This window comes from Saimiri boliviensis, chromosome 17 (genome assembly GCF_048565385.1).
Source record: "Saimiri boliviensis isolate mSaiBol1 chromosome 17, mSaiBol1.pri, whole genome shotgun sequence".
NCBI lineage: Eukaryota > Metazoa > Chordata > Mammalia > Primates > Cebidae > Saimiri > Saimiri boliviensis.
In genome coordinates this window covers 28,066,764-28,081,951 of record NC_133465.1, presented here as the reverse complement: position 1 = coordinate 28,081,951, position 15,188 = coordinate 28,066,764, and the positions used below count along the sequence as shown (strand labels likewise).

At 43.3% G+C, this 15,188-nt stretch overlaps 2 pseudogenes; one reads left to right on the top strand and one right to left on the bottom strand.

Moving 5' to 3' along the window:
- Positions 1-4,846: 4,846 nt before the first annotated feature.
- Positions 4,847-5,232, top strand: LOC101038352 (large ribosomal subunit protein eL38 pseudogene; annotated as a pseudogene).
- A 9,164-nt stretch (positions 5,233-14,396) lies between these two features.
- LOC120366941 (5S ribosomal RNA) lies at positions 14,397-14,516 on the bottom strand (annotated as a pseudogene).
- Between the last annotated feature and the right edge of the window lie 672 nt (positions 14,517-15,188).

Sequence of the window (15,188 nt, the reverse complement as noted above, 5' to 3'; positions counted from 1 at the left end):
ACTGATAAGCTTGGTTTAACAGATATGCTAGAATAATTTGGTTTAATAGAATAATTTGGTTTAATCACTTGTATTTTAATCACTAAAAATACAAGTGATTTTTTAGTAGAGACGGGGCTTTACCATGCTGGCCAGGCTGGTCTCGAACTCTTGGCTTCAGTAGTTCACCCACCTCAGCCACCCAAAGTGCTGGCATTACAGGAATAAGCCACCACACCTAGCTTGATTACAGTAGTTTTTCACATGTAATAAGACAAGTCTCCTTTTACTACTCTTCATCTTCATAACTTGGTTGGTTATTCTGAAACATTTATTCTTTATATTTCCTTTAAAAATCACTCCTTCCCTCTTCAAAAGACTGTTGACGATATCATTGAAATTGCATTAAATGTATAAATTAATCTGGAAGAATTGATGGTTTTATGCTATCAGGTCTTTCACTCTATTTTTACTTGTTTAGAATTGACTTTGGTTGCTGTGTCATGAATATTAAAAAATATATACATAATAGACTAAAAAAGTCAGAGGCAGTGGCTCATGCCTGTAATCCCAGCACTTTGGGAGGCCAAAGTGGGTGGATCACAAGGTCAAGAGTCTGAGACCAGCCTGGCCAATATGACCAATATTCAGTTGCAATTTTCAACTCCAGCATTTAGTTATTTTTAATATATAATTTGTTTCTTTATTGAAATTCTCTGTTAAGCATTGTCTCATAATTTCCTTTAGTTCTTTAGTTGTGGTTTCCTTTAGTTCTTGAGCATATTTAGAATATCTGATTTAGGCCAGGCATGGTAGCTTACACCTGTAATCCAAGCACTTTGGGAGGCAGAGGTGGGTAGATCGTTTGAGCCCAGGAGTTTAAGACCAGCCTTGGCAACATAGTGGGACCCTGTCTCTACAAAAAAAATATATGTATATATATATATAATAATTAGCCAGGCATGGTGGTACACATCTGTAGTCCCAACTGCTCAGGAGGCTGAGGTGGGAGGATTGCTTGAGCCCAGGAGGTAGAGGCTGTCAGGAGCTGTGATTGCACCACTGCACTCCAGCCTGGGCAACAGAGCAAGACCTTGTCTCAAAAAATAATTAAATTAAAATAAAATAACTGACTTAAAGTTTTTATCTAGTAAGTGCAATATGTGGGCCTCCTCAGTGAAAATTTCCATTAATGACATCTCTCGTGTGTATAGGCCATACTTTATTTTTTCATGTCTCATGATTTTTGTTGAAAATGGACATTTTAAATAATATAACGTGGCGACGCTGGAAATCAGATTCTCCTTTCCAGGGTTTGTTATCATTGCTATTTGTTTAATGAATTTCTTGACCTAATTCTATAAAGTCTGCCTACATTTCTTCTCACATGTGGCCACAGAAGTTTCTGATCATTTAACTTACTGGCCAGCTAATGACTGGACAGACATTTCCTTAAATGCCTGGAACCAGAAAGTCTCCCAATCTTTGCCAAGGACTCTGTGTGAGTTTGGGGCATGCTTCAATGCTCAGCCTAACAGCTTCAAATCCTAGCTTAATCTTTACTTTGTGCTTGCAGTTCGAGGCCAGCCAGAGGTGAGGGCTGAGAGCCTTCTGAGGACTTCCGTGAGCATGGTCATAGCCTGGGCGCATGCGTGGTCGTTTAGAGTCCCAGGAATATATCAGAGCTCCTCCCAGCCCCCTAAGAATATCTCATTCCTCAATTTTTCCTTTTAAGTTTTTTAGTTACTTCATTGTTTGCCCTGTAATCACTGCCTCAGACAGCTGTGATATTAAGCAATAGCTACTGGGCCAGGCGCAGTGGCTCATGCCTGTAATCCTGACACTTTGGGAGGCTGAGGTGGGTGGATCATGACATCAGGAGATCAAGACCATCCTGGCCAACATGGTGAAACCCCCCCTCTACAAAAAATACAAAAATTAGCCTGGTGCAGTGGTACATGCCTGTAGTCCCAGCTACTCAGGAGGCTGAGGCAGGAGAATTGCTTGAACCCGGGAGGTAGAGGTTGCAGTGAGCTGAGATCGTACCACTGCACTTCAGCCTGGCAACAGAGCGAGACTCCATCTCAAAAAAAAAAAAAAAAAAAAAAATTAGCTGGGAGTGATGGTTCGCACCTGTAATCCCAGCTACTTGGGAGGCTGAGGCAGGAGAATCAGCTGAACGTAGGAGCCAGAGGTTGCACTAAACCAAGATGATGCCACTGCACTCCAGCCTGGGCTACAGTGTGAGACTCTGTCTCAAAATAATAATAATAATAATAATAATAATAATAATAATAACAAAAAATAGCGACTGATTATTTTTACAAATTCCCTGAGGAAAAAGGCTTCTGGTACTGAGCAATTTCTACATCAGGACAAATAGAGAGAGCCTTTCAAGTGGGGTTTTCCAGAGCACTGACGAACAATTCAAATAGGACCATTTTCTGGGAATGGGGCTTTAAAAGGGTGCCATTCCCTGTTCTAACACCTCCAGTAGCTGGAAGGGTGCTGACTTTTACCATGTTTATAGGCTGTTAGTTTCCAAGGTCACCATGAAGCTGGGGAGAAGAGAATGGGAATAGCACAATACCCAACTTATTTTTTTCCACATGTCTATTCATTGTCCAAATAGTATTTATTGCAAAATCTGCCTTCCCACCTGTCTCCCTCAATTTGCACAATGCTTACTTATGTACTGTACTAAATTATCATATGAATTAAGTTCTCCTTTCGGACTTCCTGGTTTGTTCTCTAAGTTTGTCTATCTGTTCATATGCCAGCACCATCTTGTTTTAATTATGAAGGCTTTGAATTATATTAAAACAGCCAGTAAGAATATTACTCTCTCATTGTTTTCCTTTCGCACAGTTTTCCTGGTTGTCCTTGCTTGTCTATTTCTCTGTACGAGCTTTCGGAATCAACTTGTCTGGCTGAAAAAAATACTGTTTGTGTTTTTATTTAATTTGCACTGAATTTATAAGTTAATTATATATGAAGACTTTGTCTTTATTCGAAAAAGAAAAAGGAAATAAATAAAAAAGAGATCACAGTAGGAATTAGAAACGATTTTAAACTGAGTAAGACAAAAATACTGCATATCAAAAGTTGTGGGACACAAAGACACTCTTAAAGAAAAATTTATAACTTTAAATGAATATACGAATGCTCTTGGATTATAAGGTTACATTCTCATAAACTCATCATAAGTTGAAAATATTGTAAATCAAAAATACATTTAATACCCCTAAACTACTGAACATCATAGCTTAGCCTAGTGTATTTTATGCGTATTCAGAACACTTAGATTAGCCTACAATTGGGCAAAATCATCCAGCAGCAGAGCACCATGTAGAATAACCCGTGTTCACCCTCAGGATTATGTGGCTGACTGGAAGCTGCAGTTTACTGCCTCACAAGAGTATTGTAGGGCATGTTTCCAGCCTGGGAAAAGACCAAATGCAAAATTTGAAGCACGGTTTCTACTGAATGCATATTGCTTTTCACCCTTGTAAGGTTGAAAAATCGTAAGTAAAACCATTGTAAGTTGGGAACCATCTGTATTAGAAAAGAAAAACAACTGAAAAAACCCAAAATGTTAAGCGTTCATCTCGAGATGTCAACAGCAGAACAACGAATTGAACGCAAAGAAAGTAGAAAGAAGAAAGTAATGAAAAGCGGAAGCTAAATGAAATTTAAAAAACAAACATGCTAGAGCAGGTGTTCCCAAACTACGGCTCCCTGAGGCCATTTATCCGGCCCCCCGTCGCACTTCAGGAAGGGGCACCTCTTTCATTGGTGGTCAGTGAGAGGAGCACAGTATGTGGCGACCCTCCAACGGTCTGAGGGACAGTAAACTGGCCCCTGTGTAAAAAGTTTGGGGACGCCTGTACTAGAGTATCAATAAACTAAAGGGTTATATCTTTGAAAGAATGAGGCCAGGCATGATGACTCACTGCATGTAATAACAGCGCTTCAGGAGGCCACAGCAAGAGGATTGCATGAGGCCAGGAGCTTGAGACCAGCCTGGGCAACTTCGTGAGACCCACTTCTCTACAAAAAATAAAAAAATCAGCTGGGCATGGTGGTGACTGCCTGTCGTCCCATCTATTCAGGTGGCTGAGGCAGGAGGGTCACCTGAGCCCAGGAAGTTGAGGCTGTAGTGAGCCATGATCATGCCACTATACTCTAGGCTGGGCAGCAGAACAAGACCTTGTCTCAAACAAAAAAAGAAAGAAAGAATGGAAGGGACTGATATATCCCAAGTAACATTGACAAGAAAGAGACAGAAATACAGAAAAAGGCATAAATAATGAATGGCAGCAATGAAAATGGAAATCTCACCATAGATTTCACAGACATTAAAAAGATAAGAAAAAAAGATGTGAACAACTTTATACCAATAAACTTGAAAAATTAAACGAAATGGGCCGGGAGTGGCGGCTCACACCTGTAATCCTAGCACTTTGGGAAGCCGAGGTGGGCGGATCACCTGAGGTTGGGAGTTTGAGACCAGCCTGACCAACAGGGAGAAATCCCATCTCTACTAAAAATACAAAATTATTCAGGTGTGGTGGTGCATGCCTGTAATCCCAGCTACTCAGGAGGCTGAGACAGGAGAATCGCTTGACCTGGGAGGCAGAGGTTGTGTGGTGAGTTGAGATGGTGCCATTGCACTCCAGCCTAGGCAACAAGAGTGAAACTCTGTCTCAAAAAAAAAAAAAAAAAAAAAAATTAAATGCACAAATTCCTTGGAAAACACAAGTTAGTAGAAAACACAAGAAATAGAAAATCTGAATAGTCATATAACTATAAAACACATTTAATGCATAATTTAAAGTCAACTGACCAAAAAAACTGCAGGCCTAGATAACTTTACTAGCAAATTCTGCCAAACACCTAAGGAAGAAACAACGCCGATCTTGAAAATTCTTCCAGAGGGTTTTAACTGCCTGGAAGCGGAAGTCTCTTTCTTCTTTGTCCTCTTTCCTGGTTGCTGCTCACTGTCCAGGTCCGTGCCTGCTCCCAGCGCATCTTGTCACCATGCCTCAGAAAATTGAGGAAATCAAGGACTTTCTGCTCACAGCCCGACAAAAGGATGTCAAATCTGTCAAGATCAAGAAATATAAGGACAAGGTGAAGTTTAAAGTTTGATGCAGCAGATACCGCTACACCCTGGTCATCACTGACAGAGAGAAGGCAGAGAAACTGAAGCGGTCCCTGACCCCTGGTTTGGCCATGAAGGAACTGAAATGAACCAGACACACTGATTTGAACTGTGTTAAAATACTAAAAATCCCTCCCCCAGCCAAAAAGAAAATTATTCCAGAGAATAAATTAAGAGATATTATTTCCCAACTTATTTTGTGAAGCCAGCAAGAATTTTACAACATCCACCTGAACATTTGGAGAAAGGAAAATTATAGGTCAATCCCAATCATGAATATAAGTGTAAAAATTCCAAACAAAATATTTCCAAGCTTATTTATGAATGACCAAGTTGGATTTCTTCCAGGAATGCAAAGTTGGTTTTGTAAGGCCGGTTGCCTCGCTGGGAGGTTGGACACACCCGTCTCTGCACCCGGCTGCACTCGGCACCTAGCTCTGCCGCACGGCTCCCCTGGAAAGTTCCAGATGATGCAAGGCTCCTGGCCAGCTCTCCCACCAGAAAACCTGCCAACCAATAGCCAATCCCGCTCCCCTGGAGTCAATCAGACCACCCAGCTGTTGCTCCTTCCTCCTAGCCATAAAAACCCCACGCCCCAGGAAGTTGGTGCGACTTCCCTGGCCCCTTCCCCCAGGACCATGGAACCTCGCCCGGGAGGTAAATAAATTGGCATTTAATCTTCTTATGCTGGTCTCAGTTTCCTCATTTTAAACTCGGCAATAACCCTTACAGGTTTAACATCTGAAAATTAATCAACATAACTTATCACATCAACAGCATAAAGGATACAAGCCGCCATATTAGTATCTCAATACATAGAGGGAAGAGAGTTGTTTTGATAAAATTTAACATTCATTCATGAGTCTTTTTTTTTTTTTTTTTTTTTTTTTTTGGAGAGACAGGGTCTCACTATCTTCCCCAAGCTGGTCTCAAACTCCCAGCCTCAAGCAATTCTCCTGCCTTGGCCTCCCAATGTCAACAACTGTACCTGGCATCTTTCATGACTCTTAGCAAACCAGGGTTGGAAAATAACTTCCTTAACTTCAGAAGGGCATCTTAATAAAACTTATAGTAATTTTGGTATGTAATGGTAAAATGTTGAAAACTTTCCCTTTGAGATCAGGAACAAAATAAAGATGTTTGTTATCACCAATTTGGTTTAACATTGTGTTGGCCTCGTGCAGTAAGACAAGAAATCGTTGAAAATAAAGAAATAAAACTGTCATTATTTGCATATAATACATGATGTATGGAAAATTCAACACAGTAAAATCCATAAAGAAAAGCAAGGTAAGTTTTTGGGTTTTTTTTGTTTTGAGATAGAGTTTTGCTCTTGTTGCCCAGGCTGGAGTGCAATGGCCCTATCTCAGCTCACTGCAACCTCTGCCTCCTGGGTTCAGTCAATTCTTCTGTCTCAGCCTCCCAAGTAGCTGAGATTACAGGCATGTGCCACTATGCCTGACTAATTTTGTACTTTTTAGTAGAGATGGAGTTTCTCCATGTTGGTCAGGCTGGTCTTGAACTCCTGACCTCAAGTGGTCCACTTGCCTTCGCCTGCCAAAATGCTGGAATTACAGGTGTGAGCCACTGCACCCTGTCCAGTTTTAAATAAGTTTAGTAAGGTATTAGAAACAAGCTCAATATACATTAATTCCATTTCTATATTCCAAGAAAAAACATGAAATAAAATAGTTGCCATATACAATAGCATAAAAATATAAAATGCCTAAGAATAAATCTAATGAAATATGTTACAAAGTAAATCTAGAAGAATGGGGAGATATTGTCAATGGGAAGTTAGCTTAATTTGGGGTCCGAAATTTTGACTGGGAAGACATAGGATCAGTGAGGATAGGATAAGTAATGCTGCAATAACAATATAACTCCAAATTGCAGTGCCTTCAAGCAACAATGCTGATGTCCCACTCCTGCTGTCTACCTACTGCATAGCATGTATCTTCCTCCTTCTGGGACCCAGGATGAGAGAACAACCCCTCACCTGCAGCATGGCTGGTCGCACTGGCAGGAGGAAACAGAGTACGGCGAGCCACATGCTGGCTCAGAAAACGTCACCCAGGAGTGAGAGAGCAAGTCTCATGGCCACGCTTAACTTCAACAATAGTGAGCAAGTACAATCCTCCCATGCTTAGGAAGAACAAGGAGCCAGGAATGGGTGGTGACCAGAACTAATGGCCTCCGCAGGCCTAGGCGGCCAGCCATCTTGGGTGGCAGCGCAACCTTACCCAAGCAGGCTTTGGGCAAGAAGAATGTTGGCACCGATTCAGCACCGGAGCGGGGTCCCCGGAGTAGGGACAAGTCAGAAGCTTGAACTAGACTAGCCCATGGCTAGGGATAAAGAGCGAGGGCAGTATTTTTCTTCGCTCCCCCTTTCTCCATGCCTGTCCTTCCTCGTCCTCGCTGCCTCTGCTTCTCCTCACTTCTCATTCTCTGCTTTCCCAGCCCTCATGGATTTAAGGCTCTGAAATGATATATACTGTTTTTACTTAGTATTGCCTTTGGAAGCCTCTATACCTCAAAAACACCACCGAGAGCCAGGCGCAGTGGCTCAGCCTGTAATCCCAGCAATTTGGGAGGCCAAGGTGGACGGATCACTTGAGGTCAGGAGTTCGAGACCAGCCTGGCTAACATGGTGAAACCTCATCTCTACTAAAAATACAAAACACTAGCCGGATGTGGTAGCAGACGCCTGTAATCCCAGCTACTCGGGAGGCTGAGGCAGAAGAATCGCTTGAACCTGTGGGGCTGAGGTTGCAATGAGCTGAGATCGCACCACTTCACTCCAGCCTGGGTGAAAGAGAAAAACTCTGCCTCAAAAAATATATATATTATTATACCTGTTAAAGGAAAAACTTTTACTTATATGTGTTTTTTGAGGTGTAGTTGTTGCCCAGGCTGGACTGCAGAGGCAGGATCTTGGCTCACTACAACCTCTGCCTCTTGGACTCAAGTGACTCTCCTGCCTCATCCTCCCGAGTAGCTGCGACTACTGGTGTGCATGTCTGGCTAATTTCTGTAGTTTTAGTAGAGACAGGGTTTCACCATCTTGGCCAGGCTGGTCTTGAACTCCTGAACTCAACTGATCTGCCGGCCTTGGCCTCCTAAAGTGCTGGATTACAGGTGTGAGCCACCGTGCCCAGCCACACAAAACTTTAGATGAATTAATTTTAACAGCGTTTAATGGACCAAAGAATGCTTTGTGAATTGGGCAGCCCTCAGAACCAACAGGGAGTTCAGAATGGTCTACTCTGCAATGTGGTCAGGGAGCATTTACATACAGAAAACAGAATTGAGATACAGAAACAGCTTGACTGGTTACAGCTCTGAGTTGGCCTTGTTTGAACGTGGTTCGAGCTGTTGGCAGCCTGAGACTGGCAGAAGCTTGGCTGCTGTGATTGGCTGAGACTCTGCCAATCGTTACACAAAATATTTACTAATAAGTTAGGCTTTTGATTTGCTTGCATACTAAGTTAGGTCGCAGTGCATTACGGGCTTAAGGTACAGAGGCATCCTCCGGCTAAATTTAGTTTAATTTAACATATCACTGCCTCTGAATTTCAGCTAAGATTTTGCAAGTCACTCAGGGTATCTTTATAGGCTAATGGACTAATGTGACTGGTTAATCGTAAAATCATGTGAGGTCAAGGGAGGCAGTACACCTGTAAAGAGGAATGATTAAGGGACTAGTGTCAACTTTCAAAGCAGGTGTTTGGTGGTGCGCCCTTATTCAATTCAGAACACAATAAAATGATGCTTCAGATTAAGAGGAAAAAAGACTCAATTCTGTGAACACTTTAGGGAAAAAAGTAAAGTTAGAACTTCACCATAGTATCATATTCCAAAATGAATTCCTCAGCAATTGAGGAGTTAAATGTGAAACACAAATTGAGGTCTACAAGAAGATAGGGGTACACATAGGGACACAGAAACAATTTTAAATTGTATAAGGCTTTTTGATTCCTCTTCCACTCAGTGAACTATTGATAGTTTACGATGGGGAGTTGGGAACCACTGTGTCCCCTCAGCAGCTCTCACACCCTGAGTGAGTGTCACGGAGTTAGCATCTTGCTGAGCCGAGAGTGATTCTAACATTAAAAGACAGATCATGGCTGGGCACAGCACTTTGAGAGGCCAAGGCGGGCGGATCACCTGAGGTTAGGAGTTTGAGACCAGCCTGACCAATATGTAGAAACTCCGTCTCTACTAAAAATACAAAATTAGCTGGGCGTGGTGACACATGCCTGCAATACCAGCTACTCCAGAGGCTGAGACAGGAGAATTGCTTGAGCCTGGGAGGCGGAGTTTGCAGTGAGCTGAGATCATACCATTGTACTCCAGCCTGGGCAACAAGAGTGAAACTGTCTCAAAAAGAAAAAGACAGATTACATTTCACACAGTGTGGCCTCAATGCAAGCCACCCACTTACCCCAGAGCCTAACCAAGAAACCATGATCCATTTCAGTAACTGAGGAAAAACTGGCCGTGTTGTACCAAACACCAGACAATGTGTCCAGCAACAGTAGGGCCCTTCTGTGTATGGGTTTCGGCTCACCTTTTGGCTAAAAATCCTAAGGGATGCAGCACCTGGTATCTGGCTGACATTCCCACTCCTCCCACTCCTCCGCAGCAGCCCTTTTCTCCCCTATTCTGCTCTTACTTTTTTTTTCTCAATATTATTTGTCACTTCCCACCATGTTGTCTAATTTACTTATTAAGTTTATTGTTTATTATCTGCTCCCTGTAGGGTTCAGAACATGTCAACCCAAAATACACCACTTTGGCATATTGATTATTTTGAGCAAAAGGAAATTGAGAATCAGCCATTGCAGACAAAGCTCTTTACTGCCCACTCCACTCAGATCACTAAGCTGCCTAAAATAAAGCAGACATTTCCCTTTTAGTAAAGGAAATTAACACTTTTTTTTTTTTTTTTTTTCTGAGATGGAGTCTTACTCTGCTGCCCAGGCTAGAGTGCGGTGGTGAGATCTTGGCTAATTGCAACCTCCGCCTCCCAGGTTCAAGTGATTCTCCTGTCTCAGCCTCCCAAGTAGTTGGGCGTAGCTGGGATTACAGGTGCCCGCTGCCATGCCCTGATAATTTTTGTATTTTTAGTAGAGAAGGGGTTTCTCCGTGTTGGCCAGGCTGGTCTCAAACTCCTGACCTCAGGTGATCCACCTGCCTCAGCCTACCAAAGTATAGGGATTACAGGCATTAGCCACCACACCTGGTGAAATTAACTTTTATAAAGTTAAAAGAATTTTTTTTGAGACAGAGTCTCTCCCTGTCCCCTAAGCTAGAGTGCAGTGGCATGATCTCTGGTCACTGCAACCTTTGCCTCCTGGGTGCAAGCAATTTTCCTGCCTCAGCCCCCTGAGTAGCTGGGATTACGGGTGGCTGCCACCATGCTGGTCTCAAACTCCTGACCTCATGTGATCCACCTGCCTCAGCCTCCGAAAGTGCTTGGATTACAGGCGTGAGCCACTGTGTTTGGCCCTGGCTACCTTCTTGAATCTCATATTTCTGTGGGACTCCTGTATCTGTATATCTAATTAAAATGGTTTTTCTGGGCCAGGCGCGGTGGCTAATGCCTATAATCCCAACACTTTGGGAGGCCAAGGCGGGTGGAGCACTAGGTCAGGAGTTTGAGGCCAGCCTGGCCAATATGGTGAAACCCCGTCTCTACTAAAAATACAAAAATTAGCCAGGTGTGGTGGCAGACGCCTGTAGTCCCAGCTACTCATCGGGCTGAGGTAGGAGAATTGCTTGAACCTGGGAGGCGGAGGTTGCAGTGAGTCAAGATTATGCAACTTACTCCAGCCTGGGCAACAGAGCAAGACTACATCTCAAAAAAAAATCAACTGTTTTACTCCTGTCAATCTAACTTATATAAATTTAATTCATAGACCAGACCAAAAAAACTAGAAGGGTAGAAGAAGCAATTTTTCCTCCCCTACATCTCACCCCCAGCAAACTGTAAGCTCTAGAAGAACAGGTAATTTTCTGTTTTGTTCACGGACAGACCCAAAGCACCTGGAACAGAACCTGGCACCGGGAAGGTGCTTTATAAATATTTGTCACATTAATGCACCTTGGGCTAGGGAAAGCCTTTCCAAGCTTAATATCAGAGAAAGAAAACACAAAAGAATATACTGGTAAGTTTGCCTATGTAAAAGAATAAAATTTCCAAACTACAATCACAAAACAGAAACAACTGAATCTCTAACAGTAAGAGGTCAATAAAATAAGTGATTGCCTATCGATACAATAAACACTGGTACAGGAGCTAAAAAGATTTAGGCAGATAGTGAGGGCAAGAGTCCTCAGTAACGTTTCTCTTTTAACAAAAAGCAGCCCCCAAGTCATTTTTTTTTTTTTTTTTTTTTTTTTGAGACGGAGTTTCGCTCTTGTTACCCAGGCTGGAGTGCAATGGCGCTATCTCGGGCTCACCGCAACCTCCGCCTCCTGGGTTCAGTCAATTCTCCTGCCTCAGCCTCCTGAGTAGCTGGGATTACAGGCACGTGCCACCATGCCCAGCTAATTTTGTATTTTTAGTAGAGACGGGGTTTCACCATGTTGACCAGGATGGTCTCGATCTCTTGACCTCGTGATCCACCCGCCTCAGCCTTCCAAACTGCTGGGATTACAGGCGTGAGCCATGGCGCCCGGCCCAAATCATTTCTTTTCTAACAAACAGCGGCCCGAAAAATCAAACTGCAGATACAGACGAGCAAGCTGGAGCTTGCACGGGTGAATGCTGGCAGCTGTGCCTATAGAAAAGGGCTACTTGAGGGCCTGACACGTTCAACGTGCAGGCTCCATCCTCCCTTTTCTTTGTCACCATGTGTGCAATAGAAAAGCAGGCAACATGGCGCTGGCCGGGGAGAGAATCCATCTGCATAATAAAATATGAGGGTGGGGCGGCCAGCTTCTTCAGGTGCTCTGCAAACAGCACACCTGGTCCTAACCACTTGTTCTGCACTATGCGAATGACACACCTGGTCCGACCAATCTCTTGTGCCCTATGTAAATCGGACACCGCCTCCTCAAGCTCATCTATAAAATCTGCATTTCACCACGGAAGCCCAACCCGTTTTCTCTGGAACCCCTCTCTGCGCAGAGAGGTCTTCCTTTTTCTCCTATTAAACTGATGGTTTGTGTCGGCATCCTAGTTTTCCTTGGCCCAGGTACAACAAACCTCCTTTATTACCCCAGACAATGAAGCGCGCTTCAACATGCCCTGCTTGTGTTTTTTTGTTTTTTTTGTGTGTGTTTTTTTTTTTTGAGTTTCGCCCTTGTTGCCCAGGCCGGAGTGCAATGACAGGATCTTGACTCACTGCAACCTCCACCTGCCGAATTCAAGCGATTCTCCTGCCTCAGCCTCTGGAGTAGCTGGGACTGCAGGTGCCCACTACCCACCCAGCTGATTTTTGTATTTTTAGCAGACACTAAAAATTCACTATGTTGGTCAGGCTGGTCTTGAACTCCTGACCTCAGGTAATCCACCCGCCTAGGCCTCCCAAAGTGCTGAGATTAGAAGTGTGAGCCACCATGCCTGGCCATGTCTTGCCTTTTAAAATGGTTTTTAAAATTAATATGTACCATTGTCAGAGGCGTTTGAACCACAGCAACTCCATCTTTTTTTTTTTTTTGAGACAGAGTCTCGCTCTGTAGCCCAGGCTGGAGTGCAGTGGCATGATCTCTGCTCACTACAACCTCTGCCTCACGGGTTCTGGTTCAAGCAATTCTCCTGCCTCAGCCTCCAGAGTAGCTGGAATTACAAGTACACCCCATCATCCCAGCCTGGATGGGCGCCTAATTTTTGTATTTTTAGTAGAGACAGGTTTCACCATGTTGGCCAGGCTGGTCTCGAACTCCTGATCTCGTGATCCACCTGCCTCAGCCTCCCAAAGTGCTGAGATTACAAATGTGAGCCACCATGCCCAGCCATCATTCCATCTTGAATAAGGGGTGGGTAAAATAAGGCTGAGACCTACTAGGCTGCATTCCCAGGAGGTTAGGCATTCTTAGTCACAGGATGAGAGAGAAAGTCAGAACAAAATACAGGTCCCAAGGACCCTACTGTTAAAACAGTTTGCAGTAAAGAAACCAACCGAAATCCACCAAAACTAAGACGACAATGAAAGCGACCTGATGATCCTCAATGCTCATTATACACTATTTATAATACATTAGCATGCCAAGAGACTCCCACCAGTGCCACGATAGTTTACAAATGTCATCACAATGTCACGAAGTTATCCTATACTGTCTAAAAAGGAGAGGAACCCTCAATTCCAGGAATTGTCCACCGCTTTCCTGGAATACTCATGAGTAATCTGCCCCTTGTTTTGCATATAATCAGGAAATGACCATAAAAGTGGACAGCCAGTAGCTCTTGGGGCTGCTCTGACTTTGGAGTAGCCATTCTTTTATTCCCTTACTTTCTTAATAAATTTGCTTTCACTTTACTCTATGGACTCACCTTGAATTCTTGCTTGCTTGCTTGAGGGCCAAGAACCCTCCTGGAATTTGGATCAGGACACTTTCCAGCAACACTGTCATGATGAAGTGTGTGATACATTCTCAAAAGAAAGAACAGGTTCTAAAATGTTGATCTAATGTTTGTTTAAAGATGCGTAGAAAAACTCCAAGATTTTTTTCCAAGGGTAAACTGTCAGTAGATAAATTGTTGAAATGATCATTACCAGTACCATATTATTTATTAATGTTGCCTATAGGCATTCAGGAGATAGTACAGAGGTCCTGCCTATAATCCAGAAATCCCTTTATATTTTCACTGATTGTCATAATTACTGTTGTTTTGCATTTTACTATGATGGTTTTTATTTTAAAGGTTTCCTATAATACATGAAGACTAGTGTATGTATCTACATTCTCTTATTTATTTTTATTTTTTTAAAAAGCCTACGGCAGCCGGGCATGGTGGTTCACACCTGTAATCCCAGCACTTTGGGAGGCCAAGGCGGACAGATCACGAGGTCAAGAGATCGAGACCATCCTGGCCAAGATGGTGAAACCCCATCTCTACTAAAAATACAAAAATTATCCAGGCATGGTGGCAGGTGCTTGTAGTCCCAGCTACACGGGAGGGCTGAGGTGGAAGGATCACTTGAACCCGGGAGACATAGGTTTCAGCGAGCCGAGACTGCACCACTGCGCTCCAGCCTGGAGACAGAGCAAGACTCTGTCTCAAAAAAAAAAAAAAAAAAAAAAAGGCTTACAGCACCCAGTAGTCCCAGGCGGTCTCCCATCCAAGTACTAACCAGGCCCAACCCTGGTTAGCTTCCGAGATCATACAAGATCTGGGCACGTTCAGGGTGGTATGGCCATAGGCTACATTCTCCATTCTCAACCAGCATATTGTAAATACTTAATGAATACTTTTAACCTTAAAGAAAATACAAACAATGCAAAAAAAAAGTATAAAAAAATATCTAGACCAGGCATGTTGGCTCATGCCTGTAATCCCAGTACTTTGAGAGACTGAGGCGGACGGATCACAAGGTCAGGAGATCAAGACCATTCTGGCTAACATGGCGAAACTCCATCTCTACTAAAAATACAAAAAATTAGCTGAACATGGTGGCATGTGCCTGTAGTCCCAGCTACTCGGGAGGCTGAGGCAGAATTGCTTGAACCCGGGAGGCAGAGGTTGCAGTGAGCCGAGATCCAGCCACTGCACTCCAGCCTGGCGACAGAACTAGACTCTATCTCAAAAAAAAAAAAAAAAAAAAAAGTATCTGAGGCCAAGTGTGGTGGCTCATCCCTATAACTGCAGCACTTTGGGAGGCTAAGTCCTGTGTAACATGGCAAAATCCTGTCTCTACTAAAAATACAAAAAAATAGCCAGGCATGTTGGCGCATGCCTGTAGTCCGAGCCACAAGGGAGGCTGAGGCAGGAGAATCACTTGAGCCTGGGAGGTGAAGGTTGTAGTGAGCTGAGATCACACTACTGCACTCCAGTCTAGGCAACAGAGAAGACTCTGTCTCAAAAAAAAAAAAAAAA